Below are 14,797 nucleotides of genomic sequence, written 5' to 3' on the forward strand. Positions count from 1 at the left end.
GACTGTTTGATGCTGCAAGATCCCCCTTTTGCTGCCCCCTCCCCCCAGGTCTCCATGCTGGGGGTTCCATGCCTCAGTCTGATTTCCACTGGGATGACATCACCTTCAGCCAACCTGCAGGGAAGCTCCTGATGTGGCTTTAGAGAGCCATGGCAAGGTGGCCATGTGGCAGATGTGTGGAGGAAGTTTCCATGCCCTAGGGATCCATGATGGCTTTCCATAGCCTTAGTTCTGATGTCAAAACTTGTCTAAACTGAGAGTGTCTGTGACTGACAGCAGTTCAGAGAGTGACCCATCCCTGGGCCCATGAACCTCACCTGAGGTCTGAGCTTTGAGCCTCAGGAATGAAGGATTGAGCTCCAGGGCATTAGGGCTCCCTCAGCAGAGGGGAAGGCTCTGGGCCTGGGCCCTCTGGGGCGGAAGTGAGGTCACCTTGAGCAAGCATACATGAGAAGTAGAGATTCCTAGGTGGGTCTTCTAGCAAACTCCGATGTGGAAAAATCCAGCATATGAAGCAAGCATCAGAGTTTGCTTTAGGTTTATTTTTAAAAACTCAGGTAACTACAGTTATTGAATCTGACCACAACTAACTTTTCTGCAGTTTTTGAAAATAATGTTTTAGTTACAAAAATTAGATTTCTCATCATGTACATTCAGGAACACTCACTGTGCCGAACATGGCAATGACATTATTCATTATAATAGAAACAAGCTGATTACTCAGTCTGACTCATAGTTACAAGTGATTTTGAAGTTTCATAAGGCTGACCCTTGAGTCATCAATTTTTGATGAACTTGTGATGAATACAATACTGCCTATGGCTTTCAGGGTGGGAGAGACCAGTCACATCAAAGGCAAGTCAGATGAAATTGGAATATTTTATAGAAACATTGAGTCCCTTTTAGCTCAGCTAGGGACAAAATGCCATAGAAATTAGTCAACAAGTCCCTGCTGAATGCCTACCAGCTCCTCAGCCTGGTGATGGCCATGAAGAATATATAATCAAGGTAACCATGTTTTTTAAACAAAAACCCAGGGTTTTTAATATAATAAAGTTCCCTTATTGGTGCTAAGAGATAGTCTGGAAGATATAATTTGGACCCCAAATAGAGAAAAATCTGGGACAATTTATAGATTCATCTGGACAAAAGACAGTAGCTGAAATTATAACTGTCCTAGGAAAACAAGCATTGTAAGGCGATTTATTCAACAAAAACAGTGCAGGGTTAACCCAGTGGTGAAAGATGTCATCGCTGCTCTGAGGAGTTCACCGTCCATTGCGAGATGATTGTGCAAACCAACAAGGGTACGGGGAGGGTATGAGCACAACGTTCAGCAGACGGAAGGAGTCTCGCCTGGGAGTCAGGGAAGGCTTCTTAAAACACATGACCTGAACTGAACAGTGAGGGGTCAGCAGGGGTTTGCTGGGCAGACAGGGTGAGGCAAGGGACATGCCAGACCGAAATCGGAACGTCTCCAGTGTGGGGGAGTGGGAGGCCATGCGTAGAGAATTGACGAGAAGTTCATTATGGTTACAGTGGTGGCTGATCATGGGATAGGGATAGTGGTGAGAAGATTAAGGTCAGAGCACACATCATCCTTCATGTCATGTTCATAATTTGGGTTCTATTTATAAGTCAAGGGCTGTCAAATAATTTTAGCTACAAACCCCTTTCTTCCCATGAAAACCTGAGAAGTGCAGAATAGAAGTCAGATCAGTGGGGAAGTGCTCTGCCTGGACATGGGGGTGGCGGGGTTTCCCCAGCCCCTCCAGAACTTGACCTCTTCCGCATCTCCAGGGGAGGTCTCTGAAGACTTCACAGGGCACACTCTGAAAACCATTGACTTGGGAACAGGAGAGTAACTGACAGGTTCTGAGCAGAGAGTACAAAATGGAACAGACATTTGGAAAGATTCCTCGAGAACCTACAAATGGTTGCTTTAAGAGGAGGGAGGCAGATGCCAAGAAGTAAGCACAAAAGTCCAGGTGAGTCACCGTGAGGGGACAAATATTGGAGCCACCACTGCCAAAAAGAGGCCACAATAAACATGCCAGACCTTCAGTTTGGACCCTTGCAGGGCTAGACCAGCTTCATAAGTACTGAAGTACAGTTTGAGATCGTATCATTCCCAGACTGAGCTGAGCTCCTACCCTGCCTGCCGGCTGGAAGGAAAAGTAGATCTCTGGAAGGAGGTAACATGTCACAGAGCCTCAAAGCTTAATAAATAAAAATATAAGAATAAACTCTGTTCCACGTACTCACAACTGGCTGGATCTCACAAACAGAACATTGGGAGAAGGCATTCAAAAATAGGCCAACAAATGTGTGTTAAAAGTTGAGAGTGAAAAATAAAAAGTTGAGGAGAGTGGCTACTTTGGGAGAAAAGGAGTTGTCAGAAGGTTTCCTCGTTATTTAAAGTTCAACATTCTAGCAAGATGACTGCATAGGTGCTGTTACGTCCTTCTCAGTGCTGGGTGGTCAAGTCTCTTCTACTATTGACGAAGTTGTATGTGATTATTCAATTAAAGTGGCGTTGGGCCGATTTTTCTGTACCCCTTCCCCAAGAATTTTCACTGAACACATTTAGCATCCATAAATGATTCTTACCTACATAAATTTTTACAATGATAGTTATATGATGATTTTATATTTCTATCATTCTGTTTCCATTTACTAGTTGACTTCTTTGGAAAGAAGAGCTTCCCTTTCTCCACCTAAAATTTTAAAAAAACCCAACTTATTAATGTAGATTCATGGATTCTTTAACCTAATGAGTTATATAACAATTCTTATCTTTCTTTGTTCTCCCAAGTTGTCCCAAAGTTAGCTAGTGGTGAGCCTCTTCAGGCTGATGAGCAGGTCCCCATCAGATTTTGAACACTTTCTGGAATAGGAATGTTCATCGTTTAGGTTTCTTGCTCTACCCGGGTATCAGCGATTTCTTCAAGAGTCCCTGGTTCCTTTTAATGGTATTTAGTAACCATTGAATGGGCGTTAGAAGTGCTCATTGCAACTGAGTTGTTGCTTCTAGCCCCTATCAGAAGACAGAGTTAGGAAATGTGCGCGCATGTGTGTGATAGTGCGCGTGTATTCATACAGCTACTTATGATTCCAGTCCAACTCCACATTCTTTGCCTTCTCTACATTCCATATTTACATTTCCTGTCTCAGTGAGAACCCTGGTTCCCCAAAATATCAATATAGCTACTCATTTGCTCAAAAAAATAGGTTTGGCCCTGGCCGGTTGGCTCCACGGTAGAGTGTCAGTTTGATTCCTGGCCAGGGCACACAGGAGAAGCGCCCATCTGCTTCTCCACCCTCCCCCCTCTCCTTTCTCTCTATCTCTCTCTTCCCCTCCCATAGCCAAGGCTCCATGGGAGCAAAGTTGGCCCGGGCGCTGAGGATGGCGACATGGCCTCTGACTCAGGCACTAGAATGGCTCCGGTTGCAGCATAGCAATGCCCCAGAGGGGCAGAGCATCACCCCCTAGTGGGCTTGTTGGGTGGATCCCGGTCAGGCGCATGGGGGAGTCTGTCTCTGTCTCCCAGCTTCTCACTTCAGAAAAATACAAAAAAAAAAAAAAAAGTTTTAAAAAATTATACGAAAACAACTTACTAAGTTCAATCTCTCATAAAACTCAAAATCTCTTTACCCCCCTCCCCTTAGAATAAATACCACTGAGGGTGTTTTCTTCTCTGGGGTCCTGTTATCAACTTTAGGGTTTTTTTTCTTCTTCTGTATTTTTCTGAAGCCAGAAACGGGGAGAGACAGTCAGACAAACTCCCGCATGCGCCCCACCGGGTTCCACCCGGCACGCCCACCAGGGGGCGACGCTCTGCCCACCAGGGGGCGATGCTCTGCCCCTCCGGGGCGTCGCTCTGTTGTGACCAGAGCCACTCTAGCCATCCCAGCGCCCGGGCCATCTTTGCTCCAATGGAGCCTCGGCTGCAGGAGGGGAAGAGAGAGACAGAGAGGAAGGAGAGGGGGAGGGGTGGAGAAGCAGATGGGCGCTTCTCCTGTGTGCCTTGGCCGGGAATCGAACCTGGTACTCCTGCACGCCAGGCCGACGCTCTACCACTGAGCCAACCGGTCAGGGCAACTTTAGGGTTTTTGTTTATATTTATTTTTATGTTCATGTCCTCATACTTCTTGCTTTATTTTTGGAAATGTAAAACATTAAAGTGATGCGAAGGTTGAGGCTACAGAAATGTGAACACACAGAGAGGAGCCATTCTCTACTCTGCCTCTTATCACATCTCCATCCGCCTCTGAGAGATGTTCCATTTCTTGATCTGGATGTGGGGTTACACAGGCATATTAATTTTTTTAGTAGTTGCAAAGCTGGTCACTCATGATTTGTGAATTTTTGTATGTTTCATACACAAATGGAAAAGGTAATGAAATGAACCTGGCTGGATGTGCCAGTCTGTGTTCAACCAGAGCAGTCTTGTCACCGAGAACGTTTCAATGAAGGAGTTACAGAAATAAGACCTTGCACTATCATGAGCTGGGAGAAGTAACAGTCCAGAAGGGGGAGTTGGAGGACCAGAGAACAGTCACTAAGCAGCCTTCCCAAAGCACGGCAAGGTGGTGAAAAGCCAGAGACACGGGAATCTGGGAAGCCAAGCACATCTGGTGCTGGTGTGGGACCACGAAGGGGATGGTAAAAAAGCTGATGGAGAGTTACCGCTCTGTGGGCTACCACATCCGAAGGTCCTCAGCTAGGTACCTGGTGGCTGCACTACTGTTGATGGACAGGGCCAGTAGGCCTCATGTGCCCCTTTGGGCAGGTGTCTTTTCTCTGCCCATTGGGATCCATGTGGCCTTTTGAGTTCTTTTGGTGATGCCTTCCCATGTCCCTGCCAGTTGGAAAGTGCTCGGTCAATTTTCGAGGTCCGCAGGGCCGTGTGTCCGGCCAGCCTTCACCTGGGAGAGGAATCCCTGGTCGTGGTTCCTCCGCATGGTTCCTTCTGCTCCAGCTGTGCTAACCTTCTGGTCCAAGGTCTCTTGGGACAGCTGGGTGGCTTCCTGGGACCCAGAATGGGGGTTATGACCTCTCAGGCCAAATTATTCAAATAATTTGTCAGGGCTTCCTGGGTTCAGTGAAGACACTGCAGAAAGCCAAGCAGCTTTGGTGGGAGGGAAACAGAGCAGAGGAGGAGGTAGGCTACGAAGCCCCTAATCCAGCCAATGATGTGGGGGAGGAGGCGGGGCTGGGGGGGGTGCGCAGGGCAAGTTTAAAGATGAAATTTGCCAGGGGAAGAAGGAAGGAGGGGACAGTCCAGGTCCTAGCAATGAGTTTCCAAACAGGTGCCTTTAAAACAATACTAATAAAATAAAATAAAATAAAATAAAAAGATACTAAGAAAGATGAGACTGAAAAATTGTGAGCAGAGGAGGTTTCCAGGGGCCAAATGGTACTGAATAATTTTGCTATAAGGCACATTTTTCACATCTCCAGAACCTTCTAAGGATTCATAGAAATTTCAGTGCCCAGGTGAAGGTGTTGCAACTCAGGTGTAAAGGCATTTAATTAGACATACACACCAGGTAAGGGGGTATAGCTCAGGGGTAGAGCATTTGACTGCAGATCAAGAGGTCCCCGGTTCAAATCCGGGTGCCCCCTACTCTATTGCTGATATTCTAGCTTCCTTTAATCTGCACCAATCATCTCCTTCCATATGCATCTCATTTCTTCAACCTGTTGGGTCCTCAAAGAGGAGGCAGGTACTCTCACGCAGAATTCTTCCAGGCTTTTCCAGGGCAGCAGAAGAGAGCTGTACTTGGCAGGAACAAACAGTAAATGGAACCCTAAATGATGACCTTCACCTTCCCACCAAAACAGTCTGGCACAGTTGAGTGGTGGGCAGACCTACGGAGGGAGACACATCCCAGCACCCAGGTTCTTCTTCATTCAAGGTCGACATTTCCCTCTGGGGAACTGGGTTCTCCATGTCCAGAGCTCTCTCACATGCTTGCTTCCACCTCAGAGGCAAAAGCCAGGCTTAGCTACTCTAACAGGAGAGAAGGAGTGTGCAGCATTGCTCCTACAAACCCCAACGACCGAAGCTCCATGATACTGTCGGCATTAGAGCCCATTTCTGCCTTCACTGAAGGAAGTAAGGCGGAGGGCTGGGAGTCTTGATCAGTGGGTAGTTTTGGAAACAGTCGGCCACCTCTTGGGCTAAAACAAAAAGGCAATGGGAAATGGATCTGGGGTTCCTTCAGGCAGCTTCTCTCATTTTCTCCTCTCTGATGACTCCACCTGGGGACTGATGCCTAGTAAGCTGCAGAGCTGAGGGAAGGTGTCTAATTATGAGCTGGTTTGGCAGCTTCTAAAAAGTCAGTCCTGGAGTAGAGCAGTAACAATTTTGCAGAGCTGAGGGTTACCACACAGATGAAAGGTATCCATTAGGTTACACTAACATCTGAGGGGGTATAGCTCAGGGGTAGAGCATTTGACTGCAGATCAAGAGGTCCCTGGTTCAAATCCAGGTGCCCCCTTATTTATGTGCAGTTTTGAATAACCTTCCCACCTCCCCTCACAGCCCACCTCCCAGTCCTTGTTCCCAGCTGAGAATAAATGGTGACTGGTCTCAGGCTGGCTGAGTGCTGAGCTGCATTTCTGGAGGCTGAGGATGGCAGCAGGGTGGCAGTCCAGTCACACTGATGGACTCACTAAATGCCAGCAGAACTGGAGTTGTGCAGATGGGTTGTTCCCAGCATACCTTGAGCACCGCAAACTTCCCAGGAACATCAGGTTTTGACTCCAAGTGTCAGAGCCTCCCAGATGCCCGCTGGGGTGGGTTAGAGAGTGTCACCTTGGATAAACTACTCAATCTCTCTTGTGCCTCAGTTTCGGCATTTATAAAAAGGGGGATAATAATAGTACCAGCTCAGAGATTTTATGAGAGAGAATTTAAAGCACTTTGAACAATAGCTAGTACTCTAATGTCAGCTGTTACTCTTAGCTGCAGATCTGTCCTCAGGTAAATGAACAGGTGAGGCTGTGTGAGTCCTCCTTTAACTGAACTGCATGTTTTTGGGAGTGTCTGCTGAAGGCAATGTGTGCTGCTCACACCCAGGGACAGTGGGCCAGGTCACAGGTTGTAGGCCCTTGGAGGAGGGAGCCTGTCTCCTGTTGTACAGCAGGTTGATGAGTTTTCTCTGAGGCAGGCCTGGAAACTCCCAAGAGCAGTCCATCCTGAAGTGGCAACTCATAAATTTATAGGTAGTCTGGGTGTGGCTGTAGAGATGAAAAGTATTAATTAAGGTATACCATAGCAGGAGGGGGTATAGCTCAGGGGTAGAGCATTTGACTGCAGATCAAGAGGTCCCCAGTTCAAATCTGGGTGCCCCCTATTTATACATATATATTTTTTACACTTTTTTTTTTAGAGAGAGAGATTGAGAGGGAAGATAAGAGAGAGGGAGAGGTAGGGAGAGAGAGAGAAAGGGAGAGAGAGACATATCAACTTGTTGCTCCACATAGTTGTGATTGGTTGCTTCTCATGCGTGCCTTGACCAGGGATGGAACCTGTTACCTTGGGCTCAAGCCAGTGACCCCATGCTCAAGCCAGTGACCTGGGGTTTCGAACTACCAACATCAGTGTTCTGGGTGGACTTTCTATCCACTGTGCCACCTCTGGTCAGGTGCCCCCTTATTTCTTCTTAATTTTGACCTTTTAAATTGGTGCTGGATTTCAATTTCTTCTTCCTCATTAGACATCACTGTAAAGATTTTTTTTTTTTTTTTTTGGAACCAGCAAATGGTGAAACATCAATGCGGTAGTCAGTGGATCTAAAATCCAAATATAAATTAGCATCACTAGAAGAGTTGATAAAAAAGTGCCATTTCCCAGGCCCCACCCCAGACCAGTTAAATCAGAATGTCTGGGGCGGATCCCAGATTTAGAGTAAGCTCCCCCAGGCCTCCTGGACAACATCTGAGCTGAGAGCAGCTTTAGAGCTTCCTGGGGACCCTCTCAGACCCAGGTTACCTCATCCCACTCCGTGTGCCTAGCACCTTGTGTCCTGGACTTCCTCTTATTCATCCTATGTGTCCATCATTTGTAACTTGACCTGAACAGCATGTTCCAGGCACAGATGCTGTTTTAGCATGTCTTAGTTTTCTTAATTTCTCCTTCTCAGTCTAGGTCTTCTGCCTGAGACGGGCTGGAATAGGTCTATTTCCCGGCCAAACCCCTCGTGGGGCTGGGAGTGTGCACAAGGTGAGCAATCAACCTGTTTCGGTCTAACCTTGGGCTGTGTAACTATTAAAGACAATGTTGTGCCTCATTCGAACTTTAGAAGTGAACTTCTGCAGAAGGAATCAGTGAATGTTATCAACCTTCTCAAAACTGAAGAATGTGATGGCTTCCTAGGGTGTGGGGAACAAAGAGCTGAGCATCTGGTGGACAATCTCAGAATCAGTGTGGGTTCAGAGAGACAGCATGTAATGCAGAAGTACAATTCATAGTTTTAGTATCCCTAATCTTTTATAATCTCTCTCACAACTACCTAAAATACATAGCATGATCCTTCAGGTTTATTAAAACAAAACAAAACAAAAACCCAAGAGTTTATATTTCAGATAGGTTAAGAACAGGTTCTTACAATAAAACTATTTGACAACCAGCAAGTCTTAAATCTTTTAAACATTGAAAGAAACAACCACTTAAGACAAAGCACCGGCAGGTCGGGTCTTCCTGGAGACTAACGAGATAGGCTGGCAGATAGCCTTTCCCCCGGGTTATAAATATATGGTATCCTCTGAGTTCTCTTATCAGCATATGACATACGTGTCTGAAAAAACAAAACTTCTTTTATCTTCAGAGATGTGCTTCAGTTTCCCCTTTGGTAAAGCTTTTGGTTGACAAGAGATGCAAATTTTTAAGTTAGAACTTTTTCTTCAAAGAGGTGGTTTTTGTTATTCCAGTTTCATAAACACTCGGAACTTTGGCTTAGGAACTTTGGCTGAGAACCTGGTGGCTTGCCCCTTACCTGTCCCTGCCCTCCCCTTCCCCACGGACACCTTTTGATATTGAAAATGACCTCTTGAGTGGCAGCCTCCATCTTGCTTCCTCCTTACTACTTCAGGTGCTGCAACCCAATCCTTCCAGCCCTGCAGCTGTGGAACCCCCTGCTCACTGGGGGACAGTTCCTTCGTCCTCCACCGTTCCTCTTAATGCCCCTTTTTACAGCAGTCCCCTGAAGATGGCCCTATGCCTTCATTCCCCCTCCAGAGAGGGCACCCTCTCCCCTTTCCTGTTCAGTTTCCTTCACTTCGCCCCTTCTAGGTCCAGGTCCTCAACCATTCCTCAACTATCCTCCTTCAAAGCAGTCTGCATCTCCGTACACCGTGCTCTCCTCCTTGATGTAGGTGGCCATACCTGGGACTCCCCAGGCTCAGTAGAAGATTTTAGAACCAGGCTAACAATCATATTTCCCTCGCCTCCTCAAGTTTTCGTCGTGTCAATATCACAGTAATGACCTTTCCAGTGCTCACACCTGGTGAGGTTTCCACGTTGGCTCTAATGGTGTTCACAGATTCCACCCCATGGCAGCTATAAAGAGGCATGGTGAAGTCTCTTTATAGTGTTTTTCCCAGTGTCCATTCTGTCTTTTTGGTGGTTAGCTGCGGACATGGCTTTGCAGAAGAAAAACTACATTTCCCAGACTCCCTTGGAGTGAGGCCAAGTGCGCTCTGGCCAGTGAGATGTAGGTGAGAGGGATGGGTATTCTTAAAGGGAGAGGATGTCTTTTCTCTTCCCCTTTCCTGCTGGCTAGGAGATAGACACCATGCTAAATTGGGAGATGTGGGACCACGGGGACACCTTTGGAATGAAAACCAAATAGGCTGGAACGACCAGGAAGAAGGAATCAGGTCCAGACCAGGTGGGACAGATGCCAAACCAGGACCATCTAAGCATGGCCCTTTACATGAGAGAGAAGAAAACTTCTGGTTTATGTACTTGTTTCTGTTTCGTTTTGATCCTTTGTTCTTTTGCGTGCTCTGCACTCGTGGCCAAGTCTACACCACCATACGACCCAAACTGGACCATAACTCAGAACTATTCCCTCTTAAGGTCTTAGATCTGAGAAGTCCTCTCTGATGCCTCTTCTCGTTTTCACCTCATCTTGTCTTTACTGTTACTGAAACTGTGCATCATGCTCATTTGGACCTTGATCACTTTGACCTGTTCTGTTTCTGCGCTCCCAGAACTGCTGTGGCTCTCCTGCCTACTGACCCAGTATAGACCCCGCGACTCTCCTCTGCCTCTAAACCACGATTCTAGTCCCTGTGTGGTCTTTGCCTGTGTTCCGTCTGCCTTCTTCACAGCGTCCTTTCACTTCTGTGGATACGCGACACCACTGACTTTCTCCATCTTTGCTCTAGGGTTGCCAGTGTTTGCTGATGTCATTGTGGAGCCAGGCAATGGTCCCATTGCAAGCCTGTGCCAGTCTGACCTCAACTGGCAGATCTCTGCTAAGGAGCAGTAACTCCCTTCCTTTCTAATTCACCTCTTCTGCATTGCCCACAGTGTCTGAGGCAAATTCTGCCCTGCTTCTCAAGTAGTGAGTGCCATGCTGCTTCCTTCCTTCTCTTTAGAAGACCTGTTTCTCACTTGACTGAGAAGACCAAGGCCATCGGCTGTGAGGTCACTCAGCATCCTGATACTGCCTGCACCCCCTCCAGCCTATAAGATGAAAGAAGTCTTTCTACTCTGCTTTTCCTGGGATCTCGTTCTGTCAGTTACAGCCTTTCTTCTTCTTTTTCTCCTTCTCCTTCTTCTCCTCCTCCTTCTTCTTTCTTCTTTTTTTACAGAGACAGAGAGAGAGAGTCAGAGAGAGGGACAGATAGGGAGAGACAGACAGGAACGGAGGGAGATGAGAAGCATCGATCATCAGTTTTTCGTTGTGACACCTTAGTTGTTCATTGATTGCTTTCTCATATGTGCCCTGACTGTGGGCCCTCAGCAGACCGAGCAGCACCTTGCTCAAGTCAGCGACCTTGGGTCCAAGCTGGTGAGCTTTACTCAAACAGATGACCCTCTGCTCAAGCTGGCGACCTTGGGGTCTCGAACCTGAGTCCTCTGCATCCCAGTCCGAGGCTCCATCCACTGCGCCACTGCCTGGTCAGGCACAGCCTCTCTTCTTTTGCTCAAATTTTTTTGTTTTTGTTTTTTTAACTTTTCTGAAGTGAGAAGCAGGGAGGCAGAGACAGACTCCCACATGCGCCTGACCAAGATCCACCAGGCATGCCCACCAGGGGGCGGTGCTCTGCCCATCTGGGGCGTTGCTCTGTTACAACCGGAGCCATTCAAGCAACTGAGGCGGAGGCCACAGAGCCATCCTCAGTGCCCAGGTCAACCTTGCTCCAGTGGAGCCTTGGCTGCAGGAGGGGAAGAGAGAGATAGAAGAAAGGAGAGGGGGGAAGGGTGGAGAAGCAGATGGGCACTTCTCCTATGTGCCCTTGGGGGAATCCAACCCAGGACTTCCATGCCTGGCTAATGCTCTTCTGCTGAGCCAACTGGCCAGGGCTCGCTTGCACGTTTTTACATGCTCATATACTTATTGGCCCCCTCACTCTATGCAAGGAGCCCTGCAGGCACAGGCCATGGCCATTATGGTGATGTGATGTGACTGCAGTGCGCAGCACAGCGGCAGCACGTGGGTGGGGGGGACTCACCTCTCACGAGGCTCTTGGAAGGCTCCCAGGACAGCACCCCCTCTCCCCCACCCCCCTCCATCTGCTCCGCCTCTCTGCCGCTGCTCCTGTGGAAGGCTTCCTTGACCATCTGTCATGTTCATTCTCAGTCTTGGCTCGGTCTTTCAGGAGTACCTTTTCCGATTGACTTTGGACTGGCACTGTTTTATTTGTTTTGTTTTCTTTTCTTTGTACCTCACTGCCACTGACTGGGGACCAAACCTGCAGACTTGGTGTTTCAGGACAACACTGTAACTGAGTTAACTGGCGGGGCAACACATTTTTTTTTTTTTTTTTTACAAAGGCAACAAGCTCAAGATTGAAAAGCTGAAAGATAAATAAATAAAAGCACCTAAGAAGCTAAAATCATCTAGACTTCCCCTGACACACTGTTTTTCAATTTGCCTTTGCACTTGATGAATTATCATGAACATTCTCCTATGTCATTAAATAGAACTTCCGACATGGGCTCTGAGCCATCTTTCAGTGCAAGGGAAGGCTTGGTCCCCGGTCAGAGCTAGGTCCCTATCCCAGTATGCCTGACATGCAGTACATGTTCAATAACTGTAACTGACAGAGAGGGTTACCTGGATGATTTTAAAGGTCTCCCCACCTGTCAAAGTCAACAAGGCTACCAGGGCGTTCTCAGCCAGGCGCATGGAGAAGTGATGGGGGAAGAAGGGCTGGTCCCTGCCAGGAGGGAGGCTGGAGTTCAGAGATTGGGCAGGCCATCCCAACCAGACCTGTGTGTGACTATACAGGTAAAAGGTATTAATTATACTCCTCCTCCAGGTGAGGGGGCATAGCTCAGGGGTAGAGCATTTGACTGCAGATCAAGAGGTCCCCGGTTCAAATCCGGGTGCCCCCTGCCCAATTTCACTTTTAATCACAGTGGGTCCTTTATGCCTGGTTCCCCCTCAGGCAGAACTCCTGGAGAAAAAAGAATGAAGCCATTCAACCTCTTGGACCCACAACTCCTCAGGAAGTGCAGACCAATCTAAATTTAAAGATTCTCCCTCAGGTGACTGGTGTGCACATTAAAGTGTACAAGGTACAGATCCCTGCTCCTGTCTGGGCACAGAGGGCTTGGTGTGTCTCCATCTCCTGCCCTGTGCTCCAGAGCTTCACCTGGGCTATCACACAGGAGCAGGTGGACCGTGTGCCCCTGTAATGGGGAGGCTGCTTGGCCTTCTGAGCCAGGCACACTGGGCCGCAGGCCAGAGGCCTTGGACTGAGGCTCCATGTCCCCAGTCCTAGAGTTCCCACTGGGGCCTGTTCCAGACTCTCCAACCCACACCCTGCCCTGCCTGGGCCTCAGCCTGGGGGAGCATAGGCTTCCAGGAGGCTCTGTGCACAGGGCAGGGACTGAGAGAGTGCAGGAGATGGTGGGGGAGAGGACTGATCTGACCCCTCTGTCTGTTTTCTCTCCTGCGTGCAAAATCTGGGCTCCAGAGAGGGAAAGAGAGCTGGAAGCACACCCCCAAATCAGTGAAAACTAAAAAAATAAGAACAGGTAAGGAATATCTGTCCTTAAAAGCCCCTCTCCTTGTTGTCTAACAAGGACTCGGACTCTAACTATACACAGAACTCCCGGACACTGAGGCAGCCCTCTGTCTGGTCGGTCCATGAGGCCCGCTTGCACAGCACAAAGGCGCTCCTGCTTGCCACCGACTTCTGCACAACCTCCGCCTGCAGCCCGCCATCCATGGCCAAGGACTGCTGAGTAAAGCTGTGTCAACGGAAGGCCTGTGGGTGACCCCGGCTGGGCTGCACCTGCTGTGAGAGGCTATGAGGGTCGAGTGTGCTCTCCCGGATATGAAGCTCACAGGCCTGGTCAGTCCCCTGAACCAGAGAGCGGGTGTGGGGCCAAGGGGCTCCATTGTAACAAGCTTGTCGGATGATCGCAGTGGAGAGTCTGAACTAGGAACCCCCAATTTAGCATGGTGCCCCATGTTTTGGGCTTGAAAAGAGGCCATAATGAAGAGACACGCTGATGCACACACACCTGATTAATAACAGGGTTGGAGCCAGATCCCACAGGGATGCTTGTGGGCTCTTCCCACCCCCGGGAGCAGGCATGACCCACCATCCTTGGCTGCCTCCCACTCCCACTCCTGCACCCTCCCTGGGCCAGAGGAGACAGACCTTCCCAGCAAATGACCTGCATGGCTTCTACCCCACATCTGGTACTGAACGAGACAAGTTCATAGGACCCGGGAATTTGGACCGCAGACCTCAGCACCTACCCCACATCTGGTATTGAACGAGACAAGTTCATAGAACCCGGGAATTTGGACCACAGACCTCAGCACCTGCAGTCACAGTGCCTTCCCCTGAGCCAGCGCCTGCCTCCAACTGCTTTCTAATTGACAGGGTTTCATGAGTGGGGCCTCCCCTAGGAGGGATCTCCCAGGAACCTATACGTTTCTGTTTATTATTCCCAGTCAGCCCATGTCCTGTCCTGGCTGACTCACCCGTCAGCTCCCTCCCCTTTCCCACTGACCCCTCATCTGAGCACCCAGAAGCCTCCTGACTCTGGCTGGCGCACCAGCATGAAAATCACTTATTCTCTCACCTTTGGGGATTACTATAAGTATAAGAACATGTAAACATGTAGGTAGAACTTGGCAACTAGTCACCACTCCCCACGTTCTACCTGACTACTCAGGGAGACATTTCGCATCTAAGAATTTTATCACCCCTGCTCCTATTACCTGGGTGACAGGGAAAACTCCCAATAAAGACTAAGGTAAAAGTAACATGTAGCAACTTTTCTATCGCATTGGAGGACCTGTTCTGACACCCTCTGCGATTTCACTGGAGTGGCTGTCATTGGAGTGGCCATTCACACAAGAGATGGGTGAGCCCAACTGGGCTCATTTCCACCTTTGTTCCCCAACAATCTGTCATTCAGCGGTCACAGGGAAGTCTGCCCACTTCCATCTGTCAGAGAGCCTGTAGACATTTGAGCTTTCCGCTGTATGTCTCTGAGCTGCCCCATGCTGTCAGACTGGGTTGGTCCTTTGTCCTGTTCTATAACAACGGTTTGTCCGGGAAAGCTTTGGGAACTTTATTCCAAGAAGG

General features: G+C 48.5%; 1 long non-coding RNA gene and 4 other non-coding genes across 5 annotated transcripts; 4 read left to right on the plus strand and 1 right to left on the minus strand.

The window, feature by feature from the left end:
- Positions 1-5,557: 5,557 nt before the first annotated feature.
- On the plus strand, positions 5,558-5,629 carry TRNAC-GCA (transfer RNA cysteine (anticodon GCA)). Its single transcript has one exon. It is a non-coding gene; the product is annotated as a tRNA-Cys (tRNA).
- On the minus strand, positions 5,563-9,653 carry LOC136393568 (uncharacterized). Its single transcript, XR_010749098.1, has 3 exons — positions 9,514-9,653; positions 7,568-7,804; positions 5,563-7,249 (listed from the first exon to the last, which is right to left on the minus strand). It is a non-coding gene; the product is annotated as an uncharacterized lncRNA (long non-coding RNA).
- On the plus strand, positions 6,436-6,507 carry TRNAC-GCA (transfer RNA cysteine (anticodon GCA)). Its single transcript has one exon. It is a non-coding gene; the product is annotated as a tRNA-Cys (tRNA).
- TRNAC-GCA (transfer RNA cysteine (anticodon GCA)) lies at positions 7,293-7,364 on the plus strand. Its single transcript has one exon. It is a non-coding gene; the product is annotated as a tRNA-Cys (tRNA).
- A 2,856-nt stretch (positions 9,654-12,509) lies between the features above and the next one.
- TRNAC-GCA (transfer RNA cysteine (anticodon GCA)) lies at positions 12,510-12,581 on the plus strand. The gene has a single exon. It is a non-coding gene; the product is annotated as a tRNA-Cys (tRNA).
- The last annotated feature ends 2,216 nt before the right edge of the window (positions 12,582-14,797 follow it).

Source organism: Saccopteryx leptura, chromosome 2, assembly GCF_036850995.1.
Source record: "Saccopteryx leptura isolate mSacLep1 chromosome 2, mSacLep1_pri_phased_curated, whole genome shotgun sequence".
In the NCBI taxonomy this organism is placed as follows: Eukaryota; Metazoa; Chordata; class Mammalia; order Chiroptera; family Emballonuridae; genus Saccopteryx; species Saccopteryx leptura.